Below are 19,828 nucleotides of genomic sequence, written 5' to 3'. Positions count from 1 at the left end.
GTAAGCAACTACAAGTTTTTGGCTATGTTCAGGTAGTTAGAAGGCTTATCTATGCATAACTCATATTGAATAAAAAATTGTCATTGGCAGTTTAAATACACTTTTGAGATATTCTGATCCTCCACATAAATAAGCGTTAAAGTCAGTCAAACATTTTTCATATTGTGTCTACTGGAGAAAGAAATGGCTTGTTTGCAACTTTAATGACCTGGGAAGGCAGCATCATATTATGCATGTAGTGATCACACAGCCTCAGCTCTGTGTGTTAATTTCAACAGTTCATGTTACAGCTAGTGATTACTTTTGTAAATGGGAAAGGATTTTCACTGTACAATTGAGTGTCACAATTAAAGGCCTGTGATCAGTCATTACATGGCACTCTCTGGCACGTTAAATGATTGGCATGGTGCATGTGCAGAATTAGACATATCATGAGGAATGTTTTTCAATGCCTGCCCCAGTCCTATCTGCCATCACTGCAAATTTGTGACTGCCTGCAACCCAGTATTGATTTCAAAGCTCTGACTTGACTTAGAAAGGGGTCCATTCACAGCTTGTTCATTTATTGCTATGTCTTGAAGCCGGTTAACCATTGGAGGGTCTATCTAAGAGTGCACTGTCTTAGCTCAGCGAAACTGACAATAAACGAACACGCAGCGCAGTGCTAATACAGTGGAACCCCGCTATAGTAAACTCGGATATAGTAAAATGAAACTGAAGTCCCAGTTCCTCTTCCATAAGTGACATCTTTTACCTAAATGGTAAAAACATTTTTGGTAACAATCAGTTGTCGTAAAGTGCACCTGACCACGGGGATGTACTTCCCTTGAAATTACATCACTGCACACGCACTACTTAGAATCGAAGGGCAGTTATAAAACAAAAACAAAAAATGCAAAACTGCTTTTTTCAGGCTCACCAACACTAAGGAGCCAACTTTACATAAGCCTTAGAACCGTGAGGGAAAGAATGCAGTGCATAGGATAAAAAAGTAAAGTTGGTTATGAATATGAAAGGAAGGGGGTGCAGTTCACTCAGAAGTAAAAGAGAGGAAAAGCGTAGCAAGAAGTAGGGAAAGAAATTTCCGAGCACTCGCAGCACTCTGCAGGACGAAACACAAGGGGGTGATGGCAAGAAATGTAGGCGCGGCATGTTCAGTTTTACTGTGCTTGACTGTCGCATACATTTCTCATCTATTGCCTTTTAAATGCCCTAAACAGTAGAACGCAATGCCGTGTTCATTCAATGCTTTGGTTTTCACATGAAATCATTCAGTTTGTAAAGAAGACAAAGAACTGAAAACGCTGCGGCATTGCCATCACCATCGCTGGGCTCCGGCGCCCATCTCGCTCGCGCTGAAGCTGTGCCCTGCGGCTGGTATCCCGATCCTGCTGTGCCCGATTTACTGCCAGCGCTAGACCTTCAAACCATCTATTAAATCCACATTTCACTTGGTGGAGGTCAAGCTGAGGTTTCCTGTACCCATCTCGCCCTGGAACTTCGAAGCAGAACGTTGACTACCCCAATGACGGAGCCTACTTCATCGCACCTACATCCGCCAGTCACCTGCACAGGTTCCCTTCGCCAACGGGACCCCGCTACCTTCAGTGGAAGCAGCGATGACGACGTCGACTATTGGCTTCCACTTACGAACGGGTCAGCCGCCACAATAACTGGGACGACAATCGTAAGCTTAACAATGTCATCTTTTACTTGAGCGACGTCACTAATCTGTGGTTTCGAAACCACGAGTCCGACTTTACCACCTGGGCGCATTTCAAGACCAAATTTTCTGATGTCTTTGGCCGCCCCACCGTCCGAAAACTCCGCGCGGAACAGCGTCTTCGATCGCGACTACAGCTTCCCGGTGAATCGTTCACCAGTTACATTGAGGACATTGTTGATTTGTGTCGCCGCGTTGACCCGACCATGACCGAGGCCGTTAAAATACGTCATGTCCTCACAGGAGTTAATGACGGCGCTTTCAACATGCTCGTCGCCAAAGGCCCCACTACGGTCAAAGAAATATACGACCTCTGTCAAAGCTACGACGAACTCCGCAAGGAGCGTGTTTTGATTCGCCAGTCTCAAGCATCACTTGCTGAACTTGCCGCGGAGAGGGAGTCATCTAGCCTCTCTGAAGACATCAAGGCTTTTGTACGGCAGGAGGTCGCGCGGGAGCTGTCTCTGCAGCCATATATTAAGGAGTCGACACCAACTGGCCTTGTTCCGGAGCTTCGCCGTGCAATCCAGCAGCATGTGTCTGAAGTCGTCCCTAATCCTGTTCCTCAATCAGCTCCGGTCGCACCCTCAATGCCGTACCCCACTCCCACAATGTCATCGTCCGGCGTTGCGCCACTGAGCTACGCTCCAGCATTCGCGCCGGCTCCTCCTCAAGTATTGCGTCGCACGTATGCCGAAGTCACTTCAAGTCCACCGCCTGAGCCAGCATGTGCCTATGCTTCGCCCCTTATGCGGTCCGCACCAACAGCTTTTGCTCCGCCTTTGCGTCAGACACCATCTCCATGGCGCACTGCAGACAACAGGCCTATTTGCTACCACTGCGGCATCCCTGGACACACTACACGCTACTGCCGGCGCCGAATAAATATGGCCTTTGCTGCACGGCCTGCGCCACCTTATTTGGCCCCCCAGTTCCCCGTTCCATCGGGTCCTCCAACAGCATCCCCCGATCCTCCGGACTTCCTGCCTCGTCGTTCGCCATCACCACGTAGCCGCTCCATTTCGCCAATGCGCCGACGACCCGCTACTGAGCCGGAAAACTAACCGCCGCAGTTCGCGAGGCACGAACTGCGTATTCGACAGAATTTCAAAGTCTTCGTCTTAATCCCGCGAATGTTACTGCTGTCATCGTTGAAGGTGTTTATACTCTTGCGCTCGTCGACACCGGTGCCGCTGTATCAGTTATCAGCCAAAAACTCTGCCGCTCCCTCCGAAAAGTGACTACGCCCCTCGAGGGACTATCGCTTCGTACCGCATCCGCTCACAGTATACAGCCGACAGCTGTCTGCACTGCTCGCGTCGTCATTGCTGCAGCCTTGTACATCATCGAATTCGTCGTCCTCCCCACATGTTCTCATGACGTCATTCTCGGCTGGGATTTCCTGTCCAAGCATCATGCTATCATTGACTGCGCCAGTCCTCAAGTAGAGCTCATGGAATCGAGTGATGCACCGTCTGGTGCCCTGCTCCACGAGCCGCGTCCTCGTTTTGCGGCCAAACTCCTCGTAGCTCATGACACAACCATCCCACCCGTTAGCGCTGTTCTGGTTCTCCTCACTGCCTCTTTTACTACCGCCGCGACAGTCCTCTTTGTGCCCTCTAACGTTGTCTGCCGCCGCCGCCACTTACCGCTGCCGTTTGCCGTCCTTGACATGAACAACGGCGCTAGCACACTCCTGGTAGCCAATCCTCTTGCGTCTCCCGCTATGTTGATCGAAGGGGAGTGCCTTGGCCGCATCGAGCCCGTGGACCTTCTGTTCGCCTTTGATGATGAGTCGTTCCCTGTTTGCCAAGTTGACGCCTTGAGCCCAACTCGTGTGGCTTCCGATCCGCTACAACGGGACCTTTTTGACCATTCTGTAGACAGCGCTCTAGAGCCGCGCCACCGCGAGCAACTTCTTGATCTTCTACGCCAATTCCGCTCCTCCTTCGATATCCCGCAGTCTTCCTTGGGTCGCACGACGACCGTTTCCCACCTCATCGACACTGGCGCTCATCCACCTCTCCATCAGCGGCCATATCGTGTGTCCCCGACTGAGCGCCGTGTTATTGCCCAACAAGTCGATGACATGCTGCAACGCGAAGTAATTAGAGAATCCTGTAGCCCATGGTCTTCTCCTGTGGTCCTAGTTAAAAAGAAGGATGGCTCCATAAGATTTTGTGTTGATTATCGCCGCCTCAACAAAATTACTCTTCGTGATGTGTATCCCCTCCCACGGATCGACGATGCCCTAGACTGATTGCAAGGCGCAGAATTCTTTTCCTCACTCGATTTGCGCTCTGGATATTGGCAGGTGCCCATGGCAGAGGAGCATCGCGCTAAGACCGCCTTTATTACTCCAGACGGACTATACGAATTTAATGTTATGCCATTCGGACTCTGTAAGGCCCAGCCACATTTGAAAGAATGATGGACACTGTACAGCGCGGCCTAAAATGGAACATCTGTTTATGCTACCTCGATGATATCGTCGTCTTTTCAACCGACTTCCCGACCCACCAGACTCGACTTCGCCAGGTTTTCACCTTCCTAACCCGCGCCGGTCTTCAACTGAACCTCAAAAAGTGCCGCTTCGGTGCCCGCCAGCTCACAATACTCGGACATGTTGCGTGCAAAGATGGAATTCTGCCTGATCCTGAGAAGCTCCGCGCCGTTGCTGACGTTCCGAAACCGACCACTTTGAAACAACTGCGAAGCTTCGTGGGCCTCTGCTCGTACTTTCGTCGTTTTATTCGCAATTTCGCAACCACCATAGCCCCCCTTACACAGCTCTTGAAAGGCACCCCTAATCTCTCCTCTTGGTCGCCAGCCTGCGATGATGCATTCGCGACACTGCGAAATGTTCAGACGTCACCGCCAATCCTTCGCCATTACGACTCTACTGCACCTACAGAACTTCACACCGATGCCAGTGGTGTCGGCCTCGGCGCCGTCCTCGCCCAGCGCAAGCCTGGCTTCTCCGAATACGTTGTCGCTTACGCAAGCCGTGCTCTTACCAAAGCCGAATCCAACTACTCCGTTACCGAAAAGGAGTGCTTAGCAATCGTGTGGGCTATAACGAAGTTCCGCCCTTACTTATACGGCCACTCCGAGGTAGTTACAGATCATCACGCTCTCTGCTGGCTCGCGTCTCTCAAGGATCCGTCTGGCCGACTCGGGCGCTGGGCTCTCAGGCTTCAGGAATACGACATCCGTGTAGTGTACCGCTCTGGCCGCAAGCACTCTGACGCCGACGCTCTTTCTCGGTCCCCGGTGCACTCGCCTAACTCATCGTCCCCTCCTCAAGCATCCTTGTCAGCACTCACCATTGAGGATATGCCTTTCAAGCAACGACAAGATCCTTGGGTCTCTAACCTGCTAGATATCCTTGGCACTACTTCCGCGGCTACGCATCCTCGGGCACTCCGCCGACAGGCCTCCCATTTCACCATTCGGGACGGCCTTCTCTGCCGAAGGAGCTACAACTCAGACGGCAGAACGTGGCTTCTTGTCATTCCGCGCCACCTACGCTCCGAGGTTTGTGCCCACCATCACACTGACCCGCAAAGCGCTCATGCCGGCGTGCTGAAAACCTATGATCGAATTCGTCAGAGGTACTACTGGCGGGGAATGTACAATTTCGTACGGCGCTACATTCGTTCTTGTACCGCCTGTCAACAACGCAAGACTTTTCGCCACCCCGCTGGCCCTCTCCAGCCTTTACCGTGTCCAGCTCGCCCGTTTGATCGCGTGGGAATCGACCTTTTTGGTCCGCTACCATGCAGTGCCGCTGGTAGTCGATGGGTGATCGTCGCCGTCGATCATCTAACCCGTTACGCCGAGACTGCTGCACTTCCCGCGGCGACAGCCCGAGAGGTAGCCCATTTTCTTTTGCACCACTTCATTCTTCGACACGGCGCCCCTCGCGAGCTACTCAGTGATAGAGGTCGTGTCTTCCTTTCCGAAGTAGTTCAAGAGCTCCTGTCGTCTTGTAAATCGATACATCGGGCTACAACTCCGTACCACCCACAAACAAACGGCCTCACGGAGCGCTTCAACCGTACGCTTGGGGACATGCTCGCAATGTATGTTACATCTGAATCGGGAAGCTCCAACTGGGACCAGGTACTGCCATTCGTAACGTTCGCGTACAACACTGCCACCCAAGCAACAACTGGGTTTTCGCCCTTCTTTCTCTTATATGGCCGTGAACCATCTTGTACTCTGGACACAATTTTGCCATACCATCCAGATGCCTCTGAGTACAGTGCTTTGTCAGATATTGCACAGAATGCCGAGGAATGCCGTCAGCTAGCTCGCACGTTTACCTGCAACACTCAAGGCTATCGCAAAGATCAGCATGATACCGATACCCCTGCTCCCACGTTCCTGGCCGACAGCTTCGCTTGGCTATGCGTTCCTGCCACCAAAAAACTAGACACCAAATACCATGGACCTTATCGCGTCTTGGAACGCACATCCCCTGTGAACTACGTCATCGAGCCAGTCACCCCTTCTTCCGACCACCGCCGTCGCGGCCGCGAGGTTGTCCACGTTAGCCGCCTCAAGCCATATTAGCCGCCTCAAGCCACCCTCTGGTCGTCTCTTCTCCCTGAGTCGCCAGGATGGCGACTTCTTCACGCGGGGGAAATGTAAAGAAGAGAAAGAACTGAAAACGCTGCGGCATTGCCATCACCATCGCTGGGCTCCGGCGCCCATCTCGCTCGCGCTGAAGCTGCGCCCTGCGGCTGGTATCCCGATCCTGCTGTGCCCGATTTACTGCCAGCGCTAGACCTTCAAACCATCTATTAAATCCACATTTCAAGTTGAACAATAGTAGAGTAGAACGTTGAGCTAGTTAGTGTAACATCTAGGACAAAGGCAGCAGAGCAGGGGAACAAAACCGAAGAAGCGCACACAGACACAAAGACAACGCTGCACTGACAACTATATTGATCTTAACCCGCGCATCTTTTCTCCCTTCACTTTACCTCTGCAGCTAACTTATTCCTTATCTTTAACATCCTGCCAACAAGCGTAATCTAATTCCTTTTTTAACAGTACCACTGAAGGCGTGGTAACACATTCGTCTTCCGAGTTCCTGATTGCACGTGCTTCGAAAATTTCATTTGTTAACCTGTCCTTATTCCTTCTCAAAACCTTCACATTGTGAAGGCCAGCTGGACATTTTTGGTCTTTGCAAATACAAATAAAGCAGCCTTTGCAGTGCACTGCGAGGTTGGTGTCTGACTTCTCCGATATTGCTGCAGCGTGCTCTCTAATTTTGTCATTAATGAATCTTACTGTTTGTCCAAGTATTGGTTCCCACAATGTAAGGGAATCTGGTAGACAATCCCCTGGATACAATCGGAGTACCTTGTCCGGTGCGCAGTTTGGCACCTAGACTTAAACTCCTGGTTATTCACTCGAGCAAACATGCCTTTGGCTCTGTTTTATGTCGCAGGGAACTATTCGGATGCCATGTCTGTGTCCAATCTTCATCAAATCATGGGTCAATCCATGATCATATGGTACCACTGACCACTTATTTCTTTGTGTAAAGAAATAATGTAAAGGGCATCCTCGGAAAGAGGAGCCCTCCAAGCTTACTTTGCATGCGCTTTTACTGCTGATTCTGATCACATGTCGGTGACAGCACTTTGCAAAGTGTGGAGGCCACGCGCTCCTGTGTTCTCTCTTATACTGCTTCTAGCTGTACTATGTCGTATACGTACATGCCAAAGTTATTGGCACGAGCACAAGACTGCCCGTCTTAATTGCGTGATAGAAAAAGTTATGCGCTCACATAACCTTTACTGTGTTGAAGAGCTGGAAAAGAGCAGACATTTTCTGCCAGTAAAATAGTCTGTCTCATAATCATTATCATCATCATTTTCTATCCCTTAAAGGCCCCAAGTGGGGTATTACATTCGGGGGGGGGGGGGGATCGATAATATATGTATCAGTGGTCAGTAAATGAAAAACGGAACAGGCACTACAATGCAGTAATACAACAGCAATACAAGAATACCATAAATTGTACCTGAGCACAATTCAAAAACTCCTAAAACAGACTATGGGCAGTATAAGAGCAAAAACAAATGCAACATAGACCGCAATCACATAAACTCGAAAGAATAAAAATTGCACAGAAAGGAAACCATTGTAGTTCTTCGTTTAGATGGGCAGCGAGTATAGTCGTAAATTTAAATGTCGTGCTTGGAGGCAATTGATTCGGGTAATTTATTCCATGCTGCAATTGGTCTAGGAAAAAGGACCTGTTGAAAGCACCAGTGTGACCATGAAGACGCTGAATGCTCATTGAATTATAATGGCAACGAGAAGTGCGTAGTGGCGACTCTAAGAGCAAGTTTGGTCAATGAGGACAAAGTTGTGCAATTTTCCGTCGGAATTTCCAGTGGGTGAAGGTCAAGGGAGGCTTTGATACCAGTTATGTAATCCAAATAATGTGCGCTAATATGTTGTTATCTGAGCACTGTTGCGATACAGTGCTTGTCGTTCAGACTTAGCACTGTATGCCACTGCTTTTTTAGAGTACAAACATTTTCGTTGAATTGGGAACCAGAAATCTTGCATCTAGAAAGAAAAGTGCAAATTTTCTTAGGCTCACTCATTCAGAATGCACCTTGAATATTTTAATCTGAGCGCTCGCTTTAGCTGTTTCATCTGAGGCAGTTGAGACCATTGCGCATTATTTTGAGCAAGTGAGTCCATTTAACCGAGCAGCTGGCGGGTATGTATGTAGGCACACCTTCTTCCTGTAGGTATTGCTTTATGTGCACTGGAATATGGACACTGCCTCCTTGCATTCCAATCTTATAGTTGGTGCTGTGCAGTGGTAGCTCATATGTCTGTTGGTTGTACAATACATAGCTGCCTCTTGTGGTGCCACCTCAAGGACGATTTCTAAACTCTGTGATACCTTTTTGATTATGTCTGCAGACCTTGTGCAGGAGCAAATGGAAAAAAAGGTTATTTTCTAAGGCCCTGACAAAGGCAAATAGGTTTTACTCAGTATTATGTTGGTTGCTGCACGACATAGTGCAAGTGATTTCTAGCTGAGTAGCATCTTTGTGTTGCTCTGTGCTGTCGGTTGCTAAATAAGTTTGGGAAATTTAAACTTCACCCATCTGAAGCTCGGATGCGCAGTGTTGCTCATGTTTTCTTTGTGTAATGTTCTGTTGTTTTATAGAGTTGCCAGAACTTGTTGACGTCTTCAATACTTCTGGGATGGCTGCTGCAGTAGCAGGAAATACTGGAGGTGCTGAGTGTTTTATCCGTCCTGTAAGTGTTGATCAACTGTTGCAATGAAAATTAAGTTAACCTGTAGCCCTTTATAAGAGGCACCTATTCTACTTTATTTTTTTATACCTGTTGCTAAGAATGATTCTCTCAGAAAGTACTGTGTGTCAAGTTAGGCAGTGTAAATGCCTCATTGGGGGACTGAAAATTGACCTGACAGAGCTGCACAGTCTAAGCAGTAAAAAATCTAATCATCCCAGATACACCTTGAGTTCTACTATGAACAGAGGAGTTTAACATCAAGTCTAAACAAAGTTTGTTATGCTGTTGGGACCATGAAGGTGGCACATCTATTAGATCAAAGTGGGGAATTTGCTTGTACGGTGAAAGAGCACTGAACAAGTGTGAGGGGGAGCCTCAGTTAGCAAGCCGAGCCAACATTTCGACAAAGGGACTTGTCTTTATCTGGGCAGCACAATTATTGGTGGAGGTTTTAAATACGCTTTTGCTTCCGAAGAAGAAAAACTAGGAGGGGGGGGGGGGGAGGAGAAAGAAGCAGGGCTAGAAGTGAAAGAATGTTTCCTTGGGTATGAATTTCTATGAGCATGGAACCAGTGCTTCCATCATCGCATGAAAAAAAAAAGAAAAGCAGCAGCAGCAAGAAAATCTAATATGCGAAGTAGATGATTGTCAGCACCTAAAGCAGGTTCGATGCTGACACGTGTATCTTGAAAGGGGACAGGTAGAACGAAAGGAAGAAGATGGTTTACCCGGTATGAAGGAGTACTGAACAAGGGGGTAAAAGGGGTACGCCTCAGTTCACAGGTCGAGCCAACGTTTCGACAAGTGGACTCGTTTTCGTCTGGGCAAAGTGATCATCACTGGCAGGGGTTTAAATACGCTTTTGCTTCCGAAGAAGAAAAGTTTAGGAGGGGAAAGTGGGTGAGAAGAAAGTAGGTGAAGGAGTGTGGAGGGGAGGATGGGTGAGAAGGAAGTAGGTCATGAAGTGAAAAAATAAATAAATCTTGAGTACATATTTCTCAGCCTGGAACCAGGCCTCTTGCGGCCTGCAAAAGAAGTAAAAGCAGCATACTAGGAAAAACTACAATACCGGGTAGATGATTAGTCACCACATAAGAGGGTTTGGTGCAGATACACCTTACAAAGGGACAGGCTTTGCAAAGGGTTCTGATAATGAATATATCTAAGGGGGCCAATTCTTAAAACTTTCTGCAAAGCTGATGGTGGTGGGGGGGGGGGAAGAGGGGGAGGTGAGTACAAAGTCACAGGATAATAACCGCACAGTGAACCACAAATGACATGCAAAAAAAACGTTTGAGGACAAACTCAAGCACCAAGTGATAAGGGGGAAATGTGTTTGGAGAAACATGTACAGCTTATGCTATTGCAGAAGGGAATTAGTGTACATGCGTTGTGAATAAACTGTACAGTACTCACGGATTGAAATAGGACACTCGGAGCGCAAGCCTGGCAGCGCCACGCAGGCAGTGTGGTAAACAACAGGCCGGCTTATTGGCGACCGGAAGGAGCAGTTCTGCTTTTAAGATGTTCTCCCCCTCGCGCTATACCACAATGCAGCACCTTGGTTCCATGAGCATCCACGGGCGGCGCTGCATGCAGCGACGGCCACGCGCTCCGAGTGTTGTTTCCCCGAATAGTTATGTTGCATAGGGAATATAATTAAGGGATTCTCTTAAGTGGTGACTGATCATCTACCCGCTATTGTAGTTTTTCCTGGTATGCTGCTTTTACTTATATTCATGTACTTATTTACCATTATTGCCATCAGCGCTTGCAATAAGTTAGCGAGCACTGGCGGATGCAGGCATGTACAGTGTTTTCGTCTTTTCAAAGAAAGTGTCTGAGATTGGCATTCTGCGTAGTCGGTCTGGATGTACACGTTTTTTAATGGCAGGTGCATTTGCTATGAAATGCCTAGACATTTTTGATATGCGAAATATTCAGCTCCAATTTGTACTTCTCGGTTAAGTTTGTCATTCAAGTTTCACGCCCCAAAGCGACTCAGGGCTTGAGAGACGATGCTCTGGAGGGTTCGGGCCAACTGGGATTTTTTAGGTTGCAGTAAAATCACAGTAGACACGGGCACCTCGATTTCCCCGTTGGAACGCAGCCACTGCGGCTACGATTGATCCCGCCTCCTCGGGGGCACAAGACGAACGCCCTAAACAGCAGTCGAATGCCGCAGCAGTGAATTTGTACCTTTAGGTGACTAACTTCATTATCAGATGCCAGATGTCATAACATTTCTTAATAACGTCGATGCGAAGGTTTCCAGCTTGTCGTCCTATCAGAACAATAAAGCATCAGAGACACTATTTTTGGTAGCGCCAACAATTCGTTCGATTATTACCTTATTATAGAGAAAACATATGGTGAGTCGTCATCGCATACAGCAAGAAACCTAGCCAGGGCGGTCTCCTGGAAAACGAACTTAAGAAGAAGTATAGAGCATCGAGGCAGAGGGTCGCAGCTTGGCAGAGATTTTCACAGATTGAGAATGGTAGTGTGGTATCCCAGGAGTAGTGTGGTGGTGTGGCATACAATAGGAAGAATGGGTGTACTCAGTCGTCTCATGCAGTTTAGTCTCCCAATTCTTATGCCCTGCGTCCACGTACATGGCTAGCATGTTGATAAGGGTACTGCTAACACGGACAGTAAAACCATTTGTCTAGAGCTGGTATCACGTGGAGTGTCGGGAAGTTACAGCGCACAAACGAATGAGCTCTAAATTAGCGCAGAATTGGCGGCGCCGATTAGTGATGATAGTTAGTGGCGACCTGTGTATAAAGATCACAGCGTTTATGAGAAAAGGCGACGCGTAATGTCCTTACAAAATGGAATAGCGGCGATTTGGCAGTAGCATGTGAGGTATTCGGCGCAGATTATAATCCAGCTATTGCCATTCAAGGACTTCGGAAACGTACCTACGAGGTGAATGCCCACTTGATCGAATGAAACTTACGGGACCAACACTGAAGGCAGGAAGCCAGATGGAATGGTGGTGAGATGTTTGCGATGTTAACACTTGTTGAAAATGGGTTCGCATTGTTCAATCCTTTTGCGCATTCTGGACCACTAGCAATTTCCTTGATCATGGTGGGATGTTCGAACTGTTTCCAGATGCCGAGAAGTCGGATTAGCGGGCATACACGTAATATGCCAATGCAACATGTCTTGGGAACCCCGAGTATTATGGCTGGCGGACATGGGATTCTCTTTTACGTAGGAGGTGATGACACACACAAAATCAGCTTTTAGCTTCGCTGGCATCGGCGGTGCCAAATAGATGCTGCAGAATCTTGTCCTATTGCTGCTTTTTTTTTCTTGAAATCTTTCGGTTGGGGAAAGCCTGCTCAAGGGCCGAAAATTTGTTTCAAAATTGTAGCTGTGGGATCGAGTCGTGGCCACTGGCATTGTAGAAATGTATTTTGCGTCTGCATGACGCCTCCCGCTTTCTTAACCCCTGGCGAACTCATATTACGGTAGCCGGCGGGCTCTGCCAGCGAATTGACCATATGGGGCTGGAAGGTTCTGCAGCCAACAAATGAATAATAATCAATTACGACACTGAAAGACGGTAAACTATGCAGCGCGGAAATGACAACCAGGCATTGCTGTTCGGTAACTAATTTAGCTCTGGCTTGGTCATGGTACGACTTGCGTAAGAAATAATAAGTTTTTCTTCCTCGTTGTGCTGGACAAGAAGTGCACCGAAACTGATTCCTCTATAGCGTCCGTGTGAACTTCTGTTGATGTAGCAGGATCGAAGTGGCTTAGAATTGGCTTGGATAGTAAAAGAAAGACAAACTGACGGAATTACGCGTCTCACTATGGTGGCCAATTCTAAAGTGACGTTTTTGTTGAGAACGCACTTCAGAGCGCAGGCCACGTCACAAATGTGATACGAAGACAACCCTAGAAAACTGTAGAGCTTCTTGAGTGTCTACGGCGAAATAAATTGAATCAACAGGGGTGCTTTTTTGAGCCAGTGAGTCAGCGCTTGTGAGTCAGTGATTGCGTGAATCTCTGGGTTGGTTGCGTCTCCGTAGGTGATAACCCACACGATCGCCGCAACTTCCGCTTCCGTGATATACAGTGCGGGCTGTATATGCTGTAGACTTTTGTGTGAGTCAACCACTACGGCTGCTGCTGCGGGCGATTTATGCTCGTCATCATCATCATCATCATCATCATCATCATCATCATCATCATCAGCAGCAGCAGCAGCAGCAGCAGCAGCAGCCTGAATATACCCACTGCAGGGCGAAAGCCTCTCCCATATTTCTCCACTTAACCCGGTTCTGTGCTAGCTGCATCCACTTGACCCCTGCGAACTTCTTAATCTCATCCGCCCACCTAACGTTCTGCCGCCCCGTGCTACGCTTTCCTTCCCTTGGAATCCAGTTTGCTACCCTCAGCGACCATCGGTTATCCTCTCTTCGCACTACATGTCCTGCCCATGTCCATTTCTTCTTAATTTCTACTAGAATGTCGGTAACTTGAGTTATTTCTCTGACCCACTCTGCACGCTTTCTATCTCTTAATGTTACCCCTACCATTTTTCGTTCCATAGCCCTTTCGGTTGTCCTCAACTTAAGTAGAACTCTCTTCGTTCGCCTCCACGTTTCAGCCCCATATGTGAGTACAGGCAAGATGCAACTGTTGTATACTTTCCTCTTGAGCGCTACCGATAAGGTGCTAGTCATAGTCTGCGAGTGCTTGCCAAATGCGCTCCATCTCAATCTTATTCTTCTTGTTATTTCTGTATGCTCGTGTAGAGTGGCATCTGCATATAGAATTTTCGGACTCCGTTCCACTTAGCGCCTAATGTAATTCACTCTTGTTTTTCTTCTGCCTTGGTTGTGGACTGAAGACATGTTCTTTGGGAGTGGTGCCACATGTACTGTCTCCCGGTATGAAATAGGAATGCTATGTTTTGACTGGATGGCTTGCAGGTCCTCATTCATAGTGAAGACTAAATGAAGTCGTCACGGTGCATCTTTGAGCTGGAGGTTGATGCCCGCGTGCTCGGTTAGAGACGCTCCGTATAAAATTCATTGTCGCTCATAATGATGCGGTGCTTGCATAAGTGTGGCACGTTAATAAGCTAAAACCATTTCAGAAGGTGACCCAGACCTCTTGGGAAAATGGCACGCTTTCTTGTGTGATTTATGTCGAGCTCTAAATAGTGACAGGCTTCCACGGCTCGGTCAAAGAAATCTTAAATTGATGAATGGTTCTAATAGCCTATCGCTCATATGCCCAGCATGAGTGCATTGCTTAGGTATTGTGCGAACCGTCAAACTTCGTCAGCGGCATTTTTTTCCAGCGCTCTCCTGCATATTTTGAAATTTGGATTTCATAGTTGTTTACGGACCAAGCTGTTCGTAACAAAACTTCATCCAGTGGAAAATAAGGAAAAACAGCTTATACTAAGCCTAAAAATTCACATGGGGTTGTGAGCGCTGTCAGAGCCTGTTACAGTCCTTAAGCCTCTGTTACGAACTGATAATCCAGTGGGTTAACAGCGTCAATGAAGACGATATTGTCAGCATTTGTCCTGACAAATACCCATAAATCTGCAGTTCTCCTTTTAAGCCTAAACTTTGGTACCTTCGTTGGTCTTCGACACTGAGGGTACTGATAAGTATTGCACTGCCACGCGTCAGCTGGAGGTGATCACCTCCAGTCACTTCGATAAGGTTACACAAGAGTTTCCACGCGTTATGCCACGTTTTTCTGGAATAGGCAGGAACACTGAAGAAAGGCAGAATGCTACTAATATAATGATTCATAAAGCGCGGTCCTCAGAACGTAAAACTAGACTCTAGTCCTTGCCGCTCTTCTGTGATTTCCGGCATTCAAAACGAAGTAACGAATAGACAGCGCCACCAGCTTATAGTAGACTGTTTATTTTAAAAGGGCATAAGGGCATTCCGTTTGGAGAGAATACAGGTGCTATCTTCGACAGCACATGCCCTCGGAAAACCAGAGCAGAAGCTTGGCCGGAATACACGATTTAGGAGATGGACTCCTACATAGTGTCAACATGGTCGACTCTTGCTTCGGATTCAGGGGAGCTCCGCTCCTCGCCCCAGTACGATGCACCGACAAGTGACTGCAGCAGAACCGCTGGAACAGCAGAAAGCAAATCCGTTTTTTTTTTTTTGGCGCACCACTGCATTGTGTTTGTAATGCACTTGATACTCTGTACTACATATCGTGTGTGAAGTTGCTTCACTTACACAGAGTGCAGCTGTCAGAGAATATTTTGCATTTTGATATCAACCGGCCCTCATAAAACACCCAGCAGGAGAGAACAATTATATTACGAATTTACAGTGGTCAACGTGCGTCATGACTAACTTGCACAAATCAGAGACTTAGCAATTTTGTAATAAATTACGTTGCACTATCAATTAACTAGTACCATATAACGAGTGTTCGGAATATTCAAATGAACTCCAGAGATACCTTCTCGAATAAACGTTCTAATCAAGAGAAATCCGTTTGAAAAAAAAAATGCACGTTGCTGAACATATCAAAACAAATGAGGTGATTGCATGTTGTTCTTAACTTGTTTTAGACTGCACCTAACTGTCGCTCTTTTCTTCATTGACAGCAGAATTTTCTTCGTTAATGCGGGAAGCAGCAGTTCGTTGTTCTTCATATTGAGAAATATTTGTGCCGAATGTTATGTAGTAGACTTAACGCGCCTTAATTTACGTGATATTCCGTGACAATCTTACTAGGATCACAAACGGTTTTACAATAATAGTACACATACGCGAAAAGCTGCGCATTGCGTGCTTTGCCAATAAGCGCTGCGGCTGCCGCCAAATAGCGTACGCAGCATGCGCCTGAAATTTGTGTATACTCTGTGATTTTTTTTTAAATTTTCTGATATCAGACAGACAGAAAAGTGCAAACTTATTTGGCATGGGTAATTGTGTCCTTTGAAGGAGTTCGTACATTTCGTCGTTGCGTGTTAGAAAGGAACCATGCTCCACGACTAGCACTTTTCATGCGATTTAGGTTGGAGAAGGAGGAATTTTCGAACAGCTTCTTTTCCAGCAAGCCCCTTTTGCGGCCCAGCTGTAGGTTTCTCTGTTGTTTCTGGTTTTATTGTCGCGTATTCTTGGATAATTAACAATATTAGTTTAAACACAAAGTATCTCAGACGCATACCTGAGAGCAAAGCCCCCATAAATATGTATCTTGAAAGACCAGCCATGGCAATGAGTCCTGCAAGAAAAAAGAACATAACATAAATTTGTAAACGTTTTCAACCCTGTGTGTTTAGTTATCTATAGAAGTACCATCATGATGTAGATTGTTATCTGAACTGATTATGAAGGACAGTGCTTCCGGCCAAAACTTCAAATTGCCACGTATCTGTTGCTATGCAGAAAAATTTTATTCTAAAATACAAGGCGATTTTTATATCCGTGTATTAGTTACTACGGCAACTGTGAATTATTGTCGTTAAATATGAAAGCAGGGAAATTGACCTTTATTGAACAGAACACAGACAATGCAAGAGATTATATGGGATCTGCTTTGAAAGGGTGATATGTAAATTCGTCAAGTTAGACTTTGCCTCCTAATCTTCTCCAGGGTGAGGTGAAAAGATGGCCGCTTTTTGTATTGTACTATGATATCTGGAAATATTTGAAATTTACCTCCTGTGAAATTGGCTATTCATCTCTAAGTACATGATAAAAAAAATGGACTGCTACATTTCTTACGACATTCTTCTATTCCTTGCTGATGGCAAAAATGAGTAACCATAAGTTAAAGTTTATGATGGGCGAAACGTTTCAGCGAGACAGATGATTTTTAGATAAAACACTGCTACAGCTAAGCATAGTGGCTTATCGCATCATTCGTTGTGAGTTGACAGAGAGTCAAGTATACAGCTCGTCCGCCCAACCAGGCTGTTAAGGAAACGACCCGCGGTCAACGCTGTAGGTCCGGTTCCGAGAAATCTTTCAGGAAACCTGTGCCATGACAAATGGCGGTGATGGCGAAGGGAATGCGACGCTGACATCAGTATTCGGTAAGTATGCTTGGTCTTATCTGCCAATTGGCGGTATTGCTCTTTAACGAGGGAGCGAAAACCACTAAACGCACGTAGCGCAGCATCCGGTTATCGGTCGGGCCCACATCAAAAGACTGGCGGATCATTGTTGTGAGCGGGAGGAAGGTCGGCAGGAACACCTTTAAGGTTGGATTGTTTACGGAACGGAAGGGATAAGCTGGCCCGCATGTCGACACGGCTAATTCTAAACTGCTGTAGCGAGAAGCATTGCAATGATACACCTATATAGGTGCCTGGATTCGTGCGTTGTGGAGCACTCACATTCTCGCGCAGCAACGGCTTCTGCTTTACTGGTTGTTCTGGAATGTCCATTAAATCTGAAGAAATGCATTTTTACACAGCAAAATATCGCCCGGTTGGAATCAATCATCAATATCAAGGAGCCGGCTACAGCAGCAACGATTTCTCTCAGCGGGGCGTCCTTGCTAAATAGGTTCGGTAAAATTTATAGATGGAAACGCTTCCGATCGAAAAAAGATTATACGCAGTAGTAAGACTTACCCAAGGGTTGTAGCGTTGCTATATGACTTCACACAAGAGCTGTGTACTGAACTGCTGCCTGTGCAGCTAAGTTTATATATCCCAAAAACCTGGGCTCAGTCATGATTGGAATGAAAAAGAAAAATTAATTAAAGTTTACTGACACCGCAAGTCATGATTGCATTCGTGTAAGTAAAAAGAGGCGGGCAGATTGAAAATAGGGCATTGTGAAAGCTATTTTGATATACTGCTGCTTCAGACAATCGAAAATCTGATGTCATTAATTTAAACGAAATTGTTTCGTAGAAGCAGCTTCCAGTCCACTTGCGTCCGCTACAAATGAGAGTGGTTAATTGTTTTAATTCAGCAGGGCAAGGACGGAGGTATTTTTTTTGCAAATCATTTTATAACATTGGACACAATTTACGCAATTGTGGTTGCGACTGAGCATACCGGTTAATGAATGCTCACCTCACTGCACTTTCCTTCAGAAATGGGTGGCAATTTAAATCTTCTTGAATATCCTCTTTTACAATAATATGTTTTCGAAGCAGCCACAAGGGGAATTGAAACTTTGAATCATGAAAAAGTTATTTGGCTTGAAAAATGTAATTCACAATGTTTCGCAGTGACAGCGTTGACACCGATAAGAAATCCCTAGAGACTGCCCTAAAGTTAGGTAAAGGAAGGAGTGATGGCTAGTATAAAATACTAGATAGTAGTCTCTTTAACATTTCTGATATCTGCGAAAATACATTATCTGCAATTTTACTATTTTGTAAAGGCGACATCTGCTTGAAAAGGAGCGTGCAACAAATATCCCTCGCTGAAATGAACCGGGTTTCTGTTGAGAGATCACGGGACCGAAGTAGACGCTCAGAGGTTGAGTCGTAAAACACGCAACTACCTAAACTGTCATTTGATGTGTTTTGAATGCTATACGTGTTAATATTATGGTAAACCTGCTATTCTGAAAAACGTTAAATGATATTTTAAAACCTGGATGGTGTACAATCCGAGCAACACAATGCTTTTCACAGCTTATAATGGCGTTGTTTAGATCATTTTCTGATACTTGAATGGCTGCTCAAAAATATCTTTCATATCTAGCTGCACCCCGCTGGCGTGAAGCAGTGGTTACGGTGCTCGACTACTGTTCCCAAGGGCGCGGGATCTAATCCCGGCCTCGGAGGCAGCTTTTCGATGGCACGCGCCCATGTGCTGTGCGATGTCAGTGCATGTTAAGGAACCTCAGGTTGTCGAAATTTCGGGAGTCCTCCACTGTGGCATCTCTCATAGTCTGAATTCCTTTGGGATGTTAAACCCCACAAAACAAAACAAACCATATCTAGCTGCTTTTACTCCCAAGCAAACATTGAAAATTGTTTTGTGATGAATCCTCAAAAAAGTGTCTCATGAGTTTCCCGCTACCATTTGCATCTTTCCCATGCAGACCGGTTTCGGTGCCGTAGAGAAAACCCTGATGGTAACGGGAAACGCATGGGATGCTTCATTGAGGTATCGTAACAGGCCTCCTTAAAAATGTCTCCATAAAGTGTGACAGAACAAAAATAATCACAAAGTTTGTTTCTATACTTCGGGCTATTAAATATTGATTCCGTTTTCATGATCAGCGGAATATAAATCTAGCCATTATATGATGCAGCTTCCACATCCGATTGGCCTGGAATGTTAACCAATGCGATAAGCTCAAACGAGCCCACGCCACGTGGAGACGGTCCACTCTCGTCAGCTTGCGGGAATTCCCACCACTTGGAGTATTCAGTTCCCGTTTTCTGGCCGACACCCTGAGCGTCACGAACATGCGTGATATCATCCGCGAAGTCACAAGGGATGAGATTCGGCAGCTGCTCCAGTCTACTGTCCGTACGGCTTCCTGAGCCTTATTGGAGGCTGTCAGCGAGAAAGTAAAACGTGCCCTTTATGCAAAGTGCTGTATGTTTTCTTCGCTTTTACAGCCCGTACATGCTTACAAGTCCTTTGCTCGTCGCTCGCCGCCATAGCAGCCCTACTCACAGCCTTTTCGCCGGTATTACTCGCCTGCAGAGCCACATAGTGCGGAGTAGGCACTTCAGCCGCAGCAGTGCAGGGTGTGATAGGCCGACTTATGCACGATAACCGACTGCCGCCCGCTGTGCTTCCACAGCCGAGAATGCGACCACGTCAAAAGTGATGGCTCTTACCGTGACCTTGGCATA

The 19,828-nt window shown here is 46.7% G+C and overlaps 1 long non-coding RNA gene across 1 annotated transcript; it reads right to left on the bottom strand.

Moving 5' to 3' along the window:
* Positions 1-14,924: 14,924 nt before the first annotated feature.
* On the bottom strand, positions 14,925-17,701 carry LOC146189004 (uncharacterized). Its single transcript, XR_014707623.1, has 3 exons — positions 17,631-17,701; positions 16,217-16,273; positions 14,925-15,160 (listed from the first exon to the last, which is right to left on the bottom strand). It is a non-coding gene; the product is annotated as an uncharacterized LOC146189004 (long non-coding RNA).
* Positions 17,702-19,828: the final 2,127 nt, after the last annotated feature.

The sequence above is a fragment of the Amblyomma maculatum genome, chromosome 5 (assembly GCF_055883805.1).
Source record: "Amblyomma maculatum isolate TAMU_Amacu chromosome 5, ASM5588380v1, whole genome shotgun sequence".
In the NCBI taxonomy this organism is placed as follows: domain Eukaryota; kingdom Metazoa; phylum Arthropoda; class Arachnida; order Ixodida; family Ixodidae; genus Amblyomma; species Amblyomma maculatum.
The sequence above is the reverse complement of the archived record's forward strand: the minus strand, read 5'-3'. Positions and strand labels throughout refer to the sequence as shown.